The sequence below is a fragment of the Sparus aurata genome, chromosome 3 (genome assembly GCF_900880675.1).
Source record: "Sparus aurata chromosome 3, fSpaAur1.1, whole genome shotgun sequence".
Classification (NCBI taxonomy): domain Eukaryota; kingdom Metazoa; phylum Chordata; class Actinopteri; order Spariformes; family Sparidae; genus Sparus; species Sparus aurata.
In genome coordinates, this window is record NC_044189.1 from 13,245,243 (window position 1) to 13,256,998 (window position 11,756).

Consider the following 11,756-nt stretch of genomic DNA (forward strand, 5'->3'; position numbering starts at 1 on the left):
TGTTACCACGGTTACACCAATACCGTCCCCTGGAGTTTGAAGCAAAAGGGTTGTGAGAAGTCACCTCACAATGCCCGGAGAAAAAAGTAAATTGCTTTCCATCTTGCGTTCTCCCCCTCGTGTGTCCCCGTCTGAAATACCTGCCGGCCTGCGCGTCCAACCGCCTGCTTCGCGGTGTCTCACACTGTGTCCGCCGTCTGCCATTTGCGGGTGAAAATTAAAGCGGGAACTTTAACACCGGGGCCGGGAAAGAAAAAAAAAACCTTGCCCTCAGCGTGAGAGCAATTTCAAAAGTGATTCTTACTGCCTTTTATAGAAAGTCAACTCATTTGCCAGATGAGTCACTAAAAACCCAATTTGGATGAAGCTGCGTTTGAGAGGTTCAGATTTTTTACAAACTCGCTGAAATCATTAAGAATCAGAGGAAGGACTTTTTAATTGCTCTCGCGCGGCTCGGGTTTTCGACTGCTCATATCGCAGCAGCAGATTGCTTGATATCGTTTTTCAGCCAAAGAGCGAGGAAGCGCCCTTAAGTCGTTGTTTTTTTTTTTCTTCTTTCCTACAACGGAAACTTGCTGATTTTGTTTATGCGTCGCTGAAATTAAATCAGGAGAGCGACACATCAGTGGTGATTACGGAGAGATTGAGCGAGTGTAAAGGAGTGAGAGGGATCGTCTGTGGGCCCATCTGTTCGTCCGCGTTCCGCTGTGTACTTTTTTTCCCTCAATGTACGTCTCTATGTGGTTTCCTCGGATGGATTGTCATGATGTGTCTTTGCGGCGTTCTGTCTGTTACAATGGATGACTGTGCGCTCTTGTTTTCGGTGTGCAGCCCTGTGCAACATGTATGACTATCTCAGAGGGACAGCGGGCTTCTTTTCTTTCACACTTGGCCGACAAAGCGAGACCACGAGTCCGCTTGTGTGTGCCGGCGTGTACACATCATGTCCATGTGCGTGATGCCGGCACATAAGACAAGCTCAACCTCAAGGTGACCTAAGAGAAGAAATGTAATGGTTACAACAAATCCCTGATTTTTTATTTTTTTTCCATCCAGGTGGAATATAGACTCAAAAAATAAATAAATAAAACATTTTACAAAATCATCTGCAGCCGGCAGCTCTGAGAGGCTGTGTTTTGACACAGTGGTGCTCTGAGTGAGCATCAACATGCCAACAGGTTAGCATGCTACCGTTTACACTTATCACGTCCGCACAGAGCTGTAGGGAGTGTTGTTGAATTTGATTTGGTTATAAGTAAAAGAATACATTTAGTCTGATGATGGCGCCACATAAAACGTGAATGGACCCGCCAGAGCATACCTCCCGAAGTTAGGGCCGTGAAAGAGGGAGAGATTTTCTGGGTTATTACTCTGAGAGTGTAAAATTACTTTGTATTGCTTTTTTAATTTATAGCTCAAAGTGAAAAAAAAAAGGACAATAAATGTACACAAAAAAAACATGAAAACTCATTGCGATGACAGACCTCCGAAAAGAAGAACAGGAAGGAGAAAATGATGCAGGACTGTGAGTCAGAGGGTAAATGGCAGTAAAAGTGGAGTGCAATTTAAAGGCATACTGTACATGTTTTTCTCGCAACCTGTTTGGACCATCAGTTGCCAGGTACCACGACACACATCCCACGAAGAAAACTGAGAAAGCCCCATTTGATTTGTAATGCTGTGAAATCGGGAGGTGTACAGAAAGAACTACCGATCGGGAGGGATAAAAAAAAAAAAAAAAAGGGATTCACAGTTCATCCTGAATGACATTTGCTTGTATGCATTTACACCCAGTCCTCACGAAAACAACACATCTCCTTCAAAACGAGCGTTTTAGCAGAATTTCAGAATTGTCTATATCAGCGGTCCTCAATAGGCGGCCCCCGGGCCGCATCCGGCCCGCCGGCCTCCTGTTTGTGGCCCCCAAACTTTTATTCCTTCATCATGTGTTTTGTTTGGGTCAGCACCGGTACACCGGGACTTGTCTCTATGCCAACGATACAAAGACAGCTGGGTCACCCACCGCTGCGATCACAACTTTTAACTTTCACTTTCGTTTTCGGAGCAGTTGCGTATTCACATTTTGCCTGTGGCAAGAGATTGAAATGGCATGTTCCAAGTGAATTGCTATAATAAAGCGGACAGTGAGAATCGGCAACTCATAGAAGTAGGAACTTAAAATTTCTATTCATTCTCCCTCCGACCAGGACAGAACCGGATCTGACAGTGCAGCAGTGACACACACTTACGTTGTTTAACATGTTTTAGCAAGTCTCATCACACATTATCATCTGTAGCGTAACGGACGGGGAGTTCATCCCGGCAAACACCCTTTCACTCACGGTGCCAAAATTTGTATCATCCTTGTTAAAACTCAACATCATTTAATCAAAGGACAAATGACGTGAATTAACCCACAATCATCTTACATATCATCTTATTCACAAACACATTCACGAACCATAATTACACCAACATCAACAGAATACCCAAGAGTCATTGCGCCACAGTCCACAAGGGGCGTTACAATATGCCAGGAGAAGCTGTGATGAAGATTTCCAGTTTGAAACGGTGTTATGAGACGAAGCATAGGAATTTTGAAGAGACATTTCCTCAAAATTCAGAGATAAGCACAACACAAATAAATGCACTGAAATCATCATATCAAGCTGCAAGCAGGATTCTTGCCACATCTATGTCACAATGAAATAAAATAATGCATGATGAAGTGATGGACACAATGTTTGAAGGCAAACAAAAAGAGGAAATATTCAACCATGTATTTTGATTTATGTTAAAATGGAAATTACATTTTATTTTAGTTTGTATTTTGTTGTTTAGAATGAAAAGGACATTTTGTTTTGAATATTACAGTTTTATTGCATGTGGCCTGACCGACCTCAATACATGGACCTTTGAGTCATTGAAAAAAATCTTTGTGGCCCTTTAAGATTTGTATTTGAGTACCCCTGGTCTATATTATTGACGCACGAGGAAATGCATGTCACAGCTCACTGATGCTGCCGGTGTAAACGGGAAGCAGATTATCTGCTCTGCAGTTGTTTGCTCAGTTACAGAAACTACTCAGAACGATTACTTTGTATTACACAATAGCTGCTACAATATATGTTACAGGTAACCGGTTTGGTTCCAAGGCAACAGACAGTCCAGTTCCAGAAAACAGAAATACAATGAAGAGGCAGAAAGAATCTGACTGCTTTGTTTTTTCATCAAAACATTCAAGCACTGTGTTTTTTTTTGTCTCCCTTTCCCATTAACGTCCATTCATGTTTGTCTACATACAGAAAGTTTAAGCTTTCAATTAATCAATGTCCAAACTCAAATACTGCAGTTTGCTAGCTCATAATGCTTATGATTATATACAGATACGCCTTTTTAGTTCTTGAAACTGCATTTCTGTACAGCAGAATTCAATTAAATTGCATTATTACCGTATCAGTTCATCATACCTTTGTATGCAGCTACTGCGTCGCTAAATGCTAACAGAAAGAAAGTAATTTAGCCGGTGAGGCTAATGCTGGATAGCATGTGCAATATGGCTCGACAAAATGACACGACAGAACAACAGCAGGTGTCACAGTGGAGTCTCGTCACTGTGCAGGAAACCGCATCCAGCTGTTGCGCAGACAGGCTCGGAGCAAAATCAGTCATTTCCCCTCAGCACTGGAGAAGGTGAGAGCGTCAGACATACAGTAGGCTCGCTCACGATTGAGAAGAAAAGGAGAGTCGGCAGTGGGTTCATTTTGGTTGTGCGCGCACACGGCACTTTTCAGGGTTGTCACGCTGACAAACATAATTTCCTTCAGTTTCACTCCCCGTTGACGACAGACGCGGAGAGAAATGTCAAAGTTGACACAGGCAACATCGTGACGCGCCGGTAAAAATAGAAAGTCGGCGCCGAGAAAACATCACAGGAAAGTTTCGAGGGGGGGGAATTTAGGGGATGAGTCTGGATCCTGCTGACACACTTTTGCCAAGCCTCTCCGCACGGATTTGTAGTATAACTTTCTGCTTATATGGGAGCTAATAATTTGCTCACAGTTACTGTACATCTCCTCCCCTCCCCCTCCTTCTCTTCCTGCCTTCCCCCTTCTGGCCCTACTGCCTTCTCCAGCTCAAAGTCTATGTGTGCGGATTATCACTGGATGAGCAGTCATACTATGAGAAGTCTAATCCGTCATTAAGAGACAGAGGAGTTACACAGGATTTAAGAGACACAGAACAACCTGATGTGCGCCTGGACACCCGAAAAAAAATCCAAGTTCAGGAGGGATACATGCAAATGAACAGAAAGCATAAGCCTCGCTTATTAGTCTTCACATTTTACATCTTCAGATGGATGAAAACAGGAGCAAAGTCCCCCCCCCCCCCGAACCATTTCAGGAATCCATCATCTTGTGAAATCCCATCTGCTGTTTTGTTTTCAACATCCTAAATAAGACGTCTCTAATGTTGAGGAACATTGTGCAAAACCTCATCCCTCTGAAAAGAATCACATCTCGGCAAGCGTCAGATTAGTTTCTTTCATCTCCGCGCTCTTCCGCAAACAGAGATTGAGCAATGAATATCTTGTTCTGCTCTCAGGTGAAAACAAGAGGAAAAAGAATATCTGGAGGTTTCTCAGATTGCCTGAAAATGTGCGCATAATTAGAAATGACTGATAATGAAAACCCGTTCTATTGCTTCTGAAACACAACAATGGAGGGCAATTCATTTGTTTCCTGACAGAAGTGATATTCACATCCCAAATGTCGCATCTGTGACTGTGCTCGACAAACAAATCCCACTTGGTCTGCTGGAATGGTGGGCCGACCGCCCCGTCGTTGACTCAGATGAGTTGTCCAAATTTCCAAATTTCTAATTAGCAGCACTCGAGAATGTGATTTGAACACCTCCTGCTTAATTAAGAGCAGCGATGCAGGCTGTTCTTGCCGCAGCGGCTGACAAAAACTCTTCAACACGTCACCTTGACACTCAGCACTGCAGTCCCTCACGCCTCTCCTCTGCCTTCTCCGTTTCCAAGGACGAGGTCCAACTTGTCCGTCCTGCTGGGCAGCTGATTGGCCGGCAGCTGCCCTTCATGAAGGGTGAGTAAAAAGTCAGGAAGGACCGCACGACCCTGCACAGCCAGGCAACCACCTGTTCCAAAAGAGCTCTTTATTTGGAGACTGCAGCCATCTTTTAAGACTGAGACCACCCACCACCCCCACAGCTTCCTTCAATAAAGCTGCCAGACATCAGTTAAAGTCAGCACTCCTTGTAAGATCGGATGTTTTATTCATCTGTACTGCTGAAAGGCCTTCACACATTCTTATTTATTTTTTGCGTGTATCTTGCTATTTATCTTGCTATATATACTTTTACTAATTTTGATCTATTTTTTAATTGTCGTTGTGTTTTATTGTTTAACTTCCGCTTTTATTTTGAAACTATGCCCTTGTGTGTCTCTTCTGACACTTCAGTTTGTCCTGAATCACGTGGGCTATTTTTAATTTAGTGCTCATTGTTGCACGTGTTGTATTTTAACAAATTCCTCGCACATCTATGACACCAACTATTTCAAGTTTCGTTGTTGTTGAGGTTTGCGCTGAAAACGAATTAAAAGCTTGAGTTTTTGCCGAGGGCCGTGGGGAAGACAGAGCCACAAATACAGATGACTCGCCAAGAAAGTAGGAAGGAAGTTGTTGAACTTCTGTGTTCTTCGTCCAACCTTCCCCGTTATAAATGTATTATGTCCCACAGACAGCCTAAAATATGACCATTTGTGCCAGAGCTTCAGCCCTGAATGATGTTCAATTACCCGTTTCTTCCTCTATTTTGTTAAATGGGATGAACACAAAGTCTCCTCTTCTTGTGTTGAGTGAGCAGGAGTGCAAGATCGTCACAACTTGATGCTGAATTCATCTCTTTTTTAAATTTATTTTCAAGAATGAGCTGGCAGGAATCTTTTCAAACCTTTTGTTGAACAAGTGTTGCAGTTGTCACAAATTCGCCTTGCTGCCGGTCTGAGTAGTTTGATGCCGCGTAGCCACAGGTGAGCTTTTCGTGGTGTTTAGTCGTCATGTCCCAATGTGAAAAGACATCAAATGTCGTATCACATTGCATGGACACTGTATTTTGTGTCACATTTTACGCATCTAATGTATTTGAACACACCGCCACCTTGCAGTCTAATGTGAGGCCATAATTTCCGTATTCAACTTGCTTTAGCTGCATTCGTCAATTAATGTACATGCATCCAGCTTTTTAATGCAAATTTTATTAATTCTGATAGAGATTCTGAACAGTGGCACTTTGAAGGACGCATACTGTACGTTGTAACCTTGACAAAAATGAAAAATAGAAAAGACCTCACTTCCTCAGGCAGATTTGACTTTCTTTTATGGCGAGTGCACATCGCCTTGGCAAGCAGGTGAATAGAGCGCAGAGTAATTAAAGATTGTTGAGAGGAACATATTCTTCAGTTTAAAAAAGAGTGCGAAAAGCCTCGGTAGGTTACTCCTCAGCAGCAGACAAGGAAGTCATCCTTTCTTTATAAAGAGGGCGATAACAGCAGCGTTACTGCCCGCTTGTAAGATTGACCAAATATGTTGCAGTCTCATGTAGCGGCTACATGTAGAAAACATATCAGATTGACATGCAAAAAAGGTTAAAAGACTTTGGGAGCAGTATTGAGGGAAAAAAAAAAAAATAGCCCCGAGGTTGTGCCAGCGTTTGAGCCGGTCTGTGACTCTGTGTCGCTAAACATTCGCGGGAGTATTGTGCATGTGAGCGGTGTCACGGTCTGACCTTTCGAGAAAAGGTCAGTCCATTTGGAGGAGGAATAGAAAAGACCACGCACAGACGCACAATATTGACTGGCGATATAGATCCACTGCGGATGACAAAACCATACTTTGTTGACCTTTAATCCATCTATATATCTATGTAAGTAAGGAGTTATCTGGGAACTGATTTATTCTGTAATATCTGCCTCATAACGTACCTGTTGCTGTTCTCACCCGTCATCTTTCTTTGTTTCTTTTTTCTTTTTTTTTCTTCCAAGCCTGGTTCTCTTGCGTCTCGGTCTTCGCCCTCCACTTATAGGGAATCGGTGACCGCTCAATAACCTCTCTAAAGAGACAGACTTAACATGCTGACATGAAATAGTTAGACGAAATGTCAGACAGCAGATTATGTCTGTCTACAGTACGCTGACTTTCTTTTTACGCTGATGACACTCGGCATGTGTCCTCGGCTGCTTTCATCCGCGTAAAAACCTACACAGGCGTACGTGTATAAATGATTGTATGTTTGCTGCTCAACCCTTTCTGTGCAGCGAGTCCTCCGAACGAAAAGCATGTACTGTATAAGCACTTTCTGATCCGAAAACACTGCCATGAGTCAGTGTCTTCTCGTGTTTTCTGTTTTCTTTGTAATGTCATGCTCCCTGGTGTCACTTCTTGCTTTTTAGTTCTCCTCTGTGTTTTTTTCCCCTCTCAGTGTTTTTCCGCTCGTTATCTCACCTGTCCTCTTTTCCCTCCTCGCTCACCTCACCTGTTTCTGATCCCCTCGTTAGTGTCCCTGTGCATCTAGTCGTTGTTCTCCCCCATGTGTTTGCCAGTTTGTTCCACGATGTAACCTGTGGTTCCGTCAGCCCCTGGCCGTCTCGCCGCGGTGTCCTCTGGTGTCTCCTCCTGTGTCCCCCCTGCTGGTATGTTTGGATTTTGATTTTGTATCTTTTCATTTGATTTGAACTTGTCTGTTGCACTTTGTTTAAGCTGTTCTGCTGCGACTTTGTTTTCGGTCCTCGACTCATTTTTGGTTTTTCTAGTTCTCCTGGTTGTTGTAAAAGGGTGGCTGTAGATCAGCGGGTAGAGTGGTGTTGTATAGTGGTTGGAAGGTCGCTGGTTCAAATCCAAGCTCCCCCTGGCTGAGATGCGCTGCATGTCGTAGTGTCCTTGAGCAAGATACTGAACCCCTAATTGCTCCAGTTGGCACCTTGCCTCTGCCATCAGTGTGTGAATGGGTGAATGTGGCAAGTATTGTAAAGGGCTTTGAGTGGTCAGTAGACATGAAAAGCGTTATATAAATGCAAGTCCATTCCATTTAAATGTCACCATAGATAGATAACTTTATTTATCCCCGAGGAGAAATTCAGTCATCATAGTAGCAGGTACATTTAGTATATAATGGCAAATATAGAGGTAATAAGAAACAATAAAGTACTATACAATATACAAAAGAAAATAATAGAATGTTCCTAAAAAAAGAATACTATATACAATAACATGCTTTGGTAGTTATGAAATAAAATACAAATACAAATATTGAGGTAAATGAAATTAAATGTTGAGGTAAGTGGAACATAAGGTGCAGGTTTATGTACAGAAAAAAAGATTAAAGCTGGATTTTTGTTTCCCCCTATCCTGCCTCCCATGTGTCTGCGTTTGGGTCCTCCTCTAGTTTTCCCCCTCAGTGTAACAAAATCCTTATTATGGTTATACAGTGGTATGGTCAAGGTTTGGTTAGCTCTTTGGGTAAGCTCATTGTTACTATAATAACACTCATGGTTTGGGAGCGACTGTGTTGTTTAAAAAAAAAAGGCCGATATTGTTTTTGCTGCAATATAAGTACTGTGTCAACTACAAGTATCAACATGCTCAGAAATATACACAGCCTGTATTGAGAAACTTAGCCTTCAAATGGGCTGTCAGGAATGCCATAAGTATTTGACATCATAAACTTATGGTGTGGGCGTTTCCTGCTCAGGCCTGTGGGAGCTGACCAATCACAGCATTCTGGGCTTCATTGGAGGGGCTACTTAAAGAAACAGCCACTAATACAGAGCGTTCAAACAGAGGGTGAAAAAAGGCGGCAAGTAATGTGGGTTCTTCTGAACGTGAACATGTTCTAATAGTTATACAAAATGGATGCACCAGAAAAATGTACACATCATGTGACTTCTAATATAATCCAAACAAGTGGGTTGAATAGAAAATCATCCCCAGGACAATTGTCATGATGGTGAAATTATATATAGTAACCAAAACAGCTACATGTTTATTCCCCTCCTCTAAAGTTGGGCATTGAGAACACTAAATAGGACAATTTGCTTTTAAAACCCTAAAAAAAACCCTCTGTATCAGATGGGCTCACTAATTAAGAAGTAATTACACAGGGGGAGATTTTTTGGTAAATGGCCGTAAGGAAGCGACAGAATTTTGACATGAATAGACTCAAAAGAATAATTATAATACAGATGTGATTATCTAAATGGGGTATATTTCATAATAGGGTGGGTTGTTTACAAGCGCACATACTCAAAGCGAGACAAAGCCAACAAGAAAATACAGTGGCACAAACTGCGCTGTAACTGAACACATAACTGAATCTCATTAACTGACAGAGATGAATCCCTAATTACTCTTATTGTGTTTCTGAATCTTACACACACACACACACACACGAGTAGGTCATTATGGTCATTTAAGTCATGGATATTGATGATATGCTAATGAAAATGATGTGTGTGTGTGTGTGTGTATGTGTATGTGTATGTGTGTGTGTGTGGGTGTGTGTGTGTGTGTGTGTGTGTGTGTGTTTAATAGGCAGAGAGATGGTAATAAGGGATTTATCAATGTCATTGCAGGTTAGTTAATGCACAGGGAGCCGTTTTGACATTATGGTAATTGAATGTGGATTATATTTCTGTATTAACTGAGGTGTGGCCAGCTCATCTTTTTTTTCTTTCAATACGCAAAGATTTATTTTGAAACATCTCTTAATAGCGAGCAAACGGCAGATGTCTGTGGCAAACGTCTTGCATGCGTTTACCGAGCCCCTGAACTGCGAGTGGATTATCGTTTGCCAAATTGATTTAACTTCTGTTTAAACACATATGGTTTTTTGCCAAGCAATTGTTTTTCCAAACGCATGATGGCAAAGAAGAAGAAGTCTGACGGAGAACTAGAGAGATGGCGTGTTAATTAGATGACTTAACTGGCTAATTAACAAATGATGAAGTGTCATGATGCCCCTGGGAGACAGTGAGACATACACACACACACACACACACAGTCGTACACGCAGGAACAGATGTTGAGGTTCCCCATTGCAGTTTGATGAGGCCAAATCTCGTGCCCAAGCAAACGCACACCCACATGAATTCTTTGCACCGGCACATATCCATCCTGGCAATTGGACTTGTGTGAGGGTGTCACCTGAAGACACTGTAGCTTTCTTTTCTCGTCCTCTAAATTTACATCTCCATCTAGCTTGCTGTATGTTCCTAAATGTGCGTTCTATTAAAGAAAACCAGCAGTTAATAAGGCAACACTTGACACATGTAGGGTTACAGGCTATTTTGCGCTATATCATACTGGATCCATTTGGAAAAAACAATTGTATCCATCGAGAAGTGATGCGTCCCAAAATAGTAATGTTTATTGTTTTTGTTCCCTTGTTTTTTTGATTATCATCTGTATTTGCTAGTAGAAAGCATTAGCATTCAAAGTATTCTACCTCCAAACTGTACTGAGCAGCAGTGTGATTGTCTGTCTGACTGTCTATTAGCTGTATTAGCTCCAGTAGCTGTAACTTATTACGCTCAATAACGTAGGCACTGTTTGCTCTATAAGCTCTGTTGGCTATATGCTATTTGCTCCATAGCTTTTAGCTCTCTTTTTAGCTCACCGGTTGCTAACAGCTAACTAGAATTCCTCCTGCAGCTTTCGCCTTGTTTTTTAACAGTGAAGCATCATTGTTGAAAAAATATTGTGTGCCACCCGAAGATAGTGAATTGAATTCATCCCCTTTAACGCATCAAATTTTTTTGTAGGTCGCATGCTGATTTGCCAGCCAGCATAAGAAGACGCGCTCCGTTGTAGTTAGTGCTCAATTAAGTTGGACATTTGCTGAGTCATAGTTATGGATACATACGTACAAAAATCCATTTTGTCCTAAATAAATCTCGGGGGAGAGCCTCTGTTTGTCTCAGTCACGCTTTCTATCATCCCTAGGACGAAGTGACACTCCATCTGGAGCCAGAGGTTGCTGAAATGGACTGACCTATATGGTACATGCATATACACAACAATTTTGCCAGTTATTTTGATGAACTTCACAATCATTGGCTTTTGAGTAATGATCCAACTTTCTTGTTTTCATATCTGTGACAGTGAAACCTGTGGTGCTGCACATTCATTCCTGTCGTATAGTCGCCCTGTCCCTTTGAGAGGTGATGTATATAGAGAACATAATTACGTACAAACATGACCCCAGCTCTTGAAGAAGGCTCGATAAGCTTTGTCAATCATATACACACTTCCATTTTTCATGTACATCAGGATTAGCCCATTCAACAATATGGTGGCTGCACCTCTAAAAAGGCAGCAAAGAGATTACTTCTCATCCGCCATGTCCGCTGTGACTATAGTGGAACAGCGGGGTGACTTGTTAGACAGCTCTGCGAGGAGTCTGATAGCTACACCCCCTGCCACGGCACTGACTCGACGACACACAACTTTAAGCCGTGGAACGCGTCAGCCGGAAGAAAGCTGCCACTCTACCGCTACGCCACCTGCGAGGCAGATGGAGCCTGTTTTATGGGTCAGTGTATTTATTTATTTTTTTATAATGCCAAGATCATTGTTTAAATGAGGAAGATGGAGAACCTGAGAGACGGCAACAGAGGGATGAACGTTGGTGGATAGCCCTTTTAGTGGGAGGCTTTGTGGCGCTTACACAGGTTGTCG

At 42.3% G+C, this 11,756-nt stretch overlaps 1 long non-coding RNA gene across 1 annotated transcript; it reads left to right on the forward strand.

Moving 5' to 3' along the window:
• Window positions 1-7,631: 7,631 nt before the first annotated feature.
• LOC115578643 (uncharacterized) lies at window positions 7,632-11,224 on the forward strand. Its single transcript, XR_003983498.1, has 3 exons — window positions 7,632-7,714; window positions 11,022-11,077; window positions 11,181-11,224. It is a non-coding gene; the product is annotated as an uncharacterized LOC115578643 (long non-coding RNA).
• The last annotated feature ends 532 nt before the right edge of the window (window positions 11,225-11,756 follow it).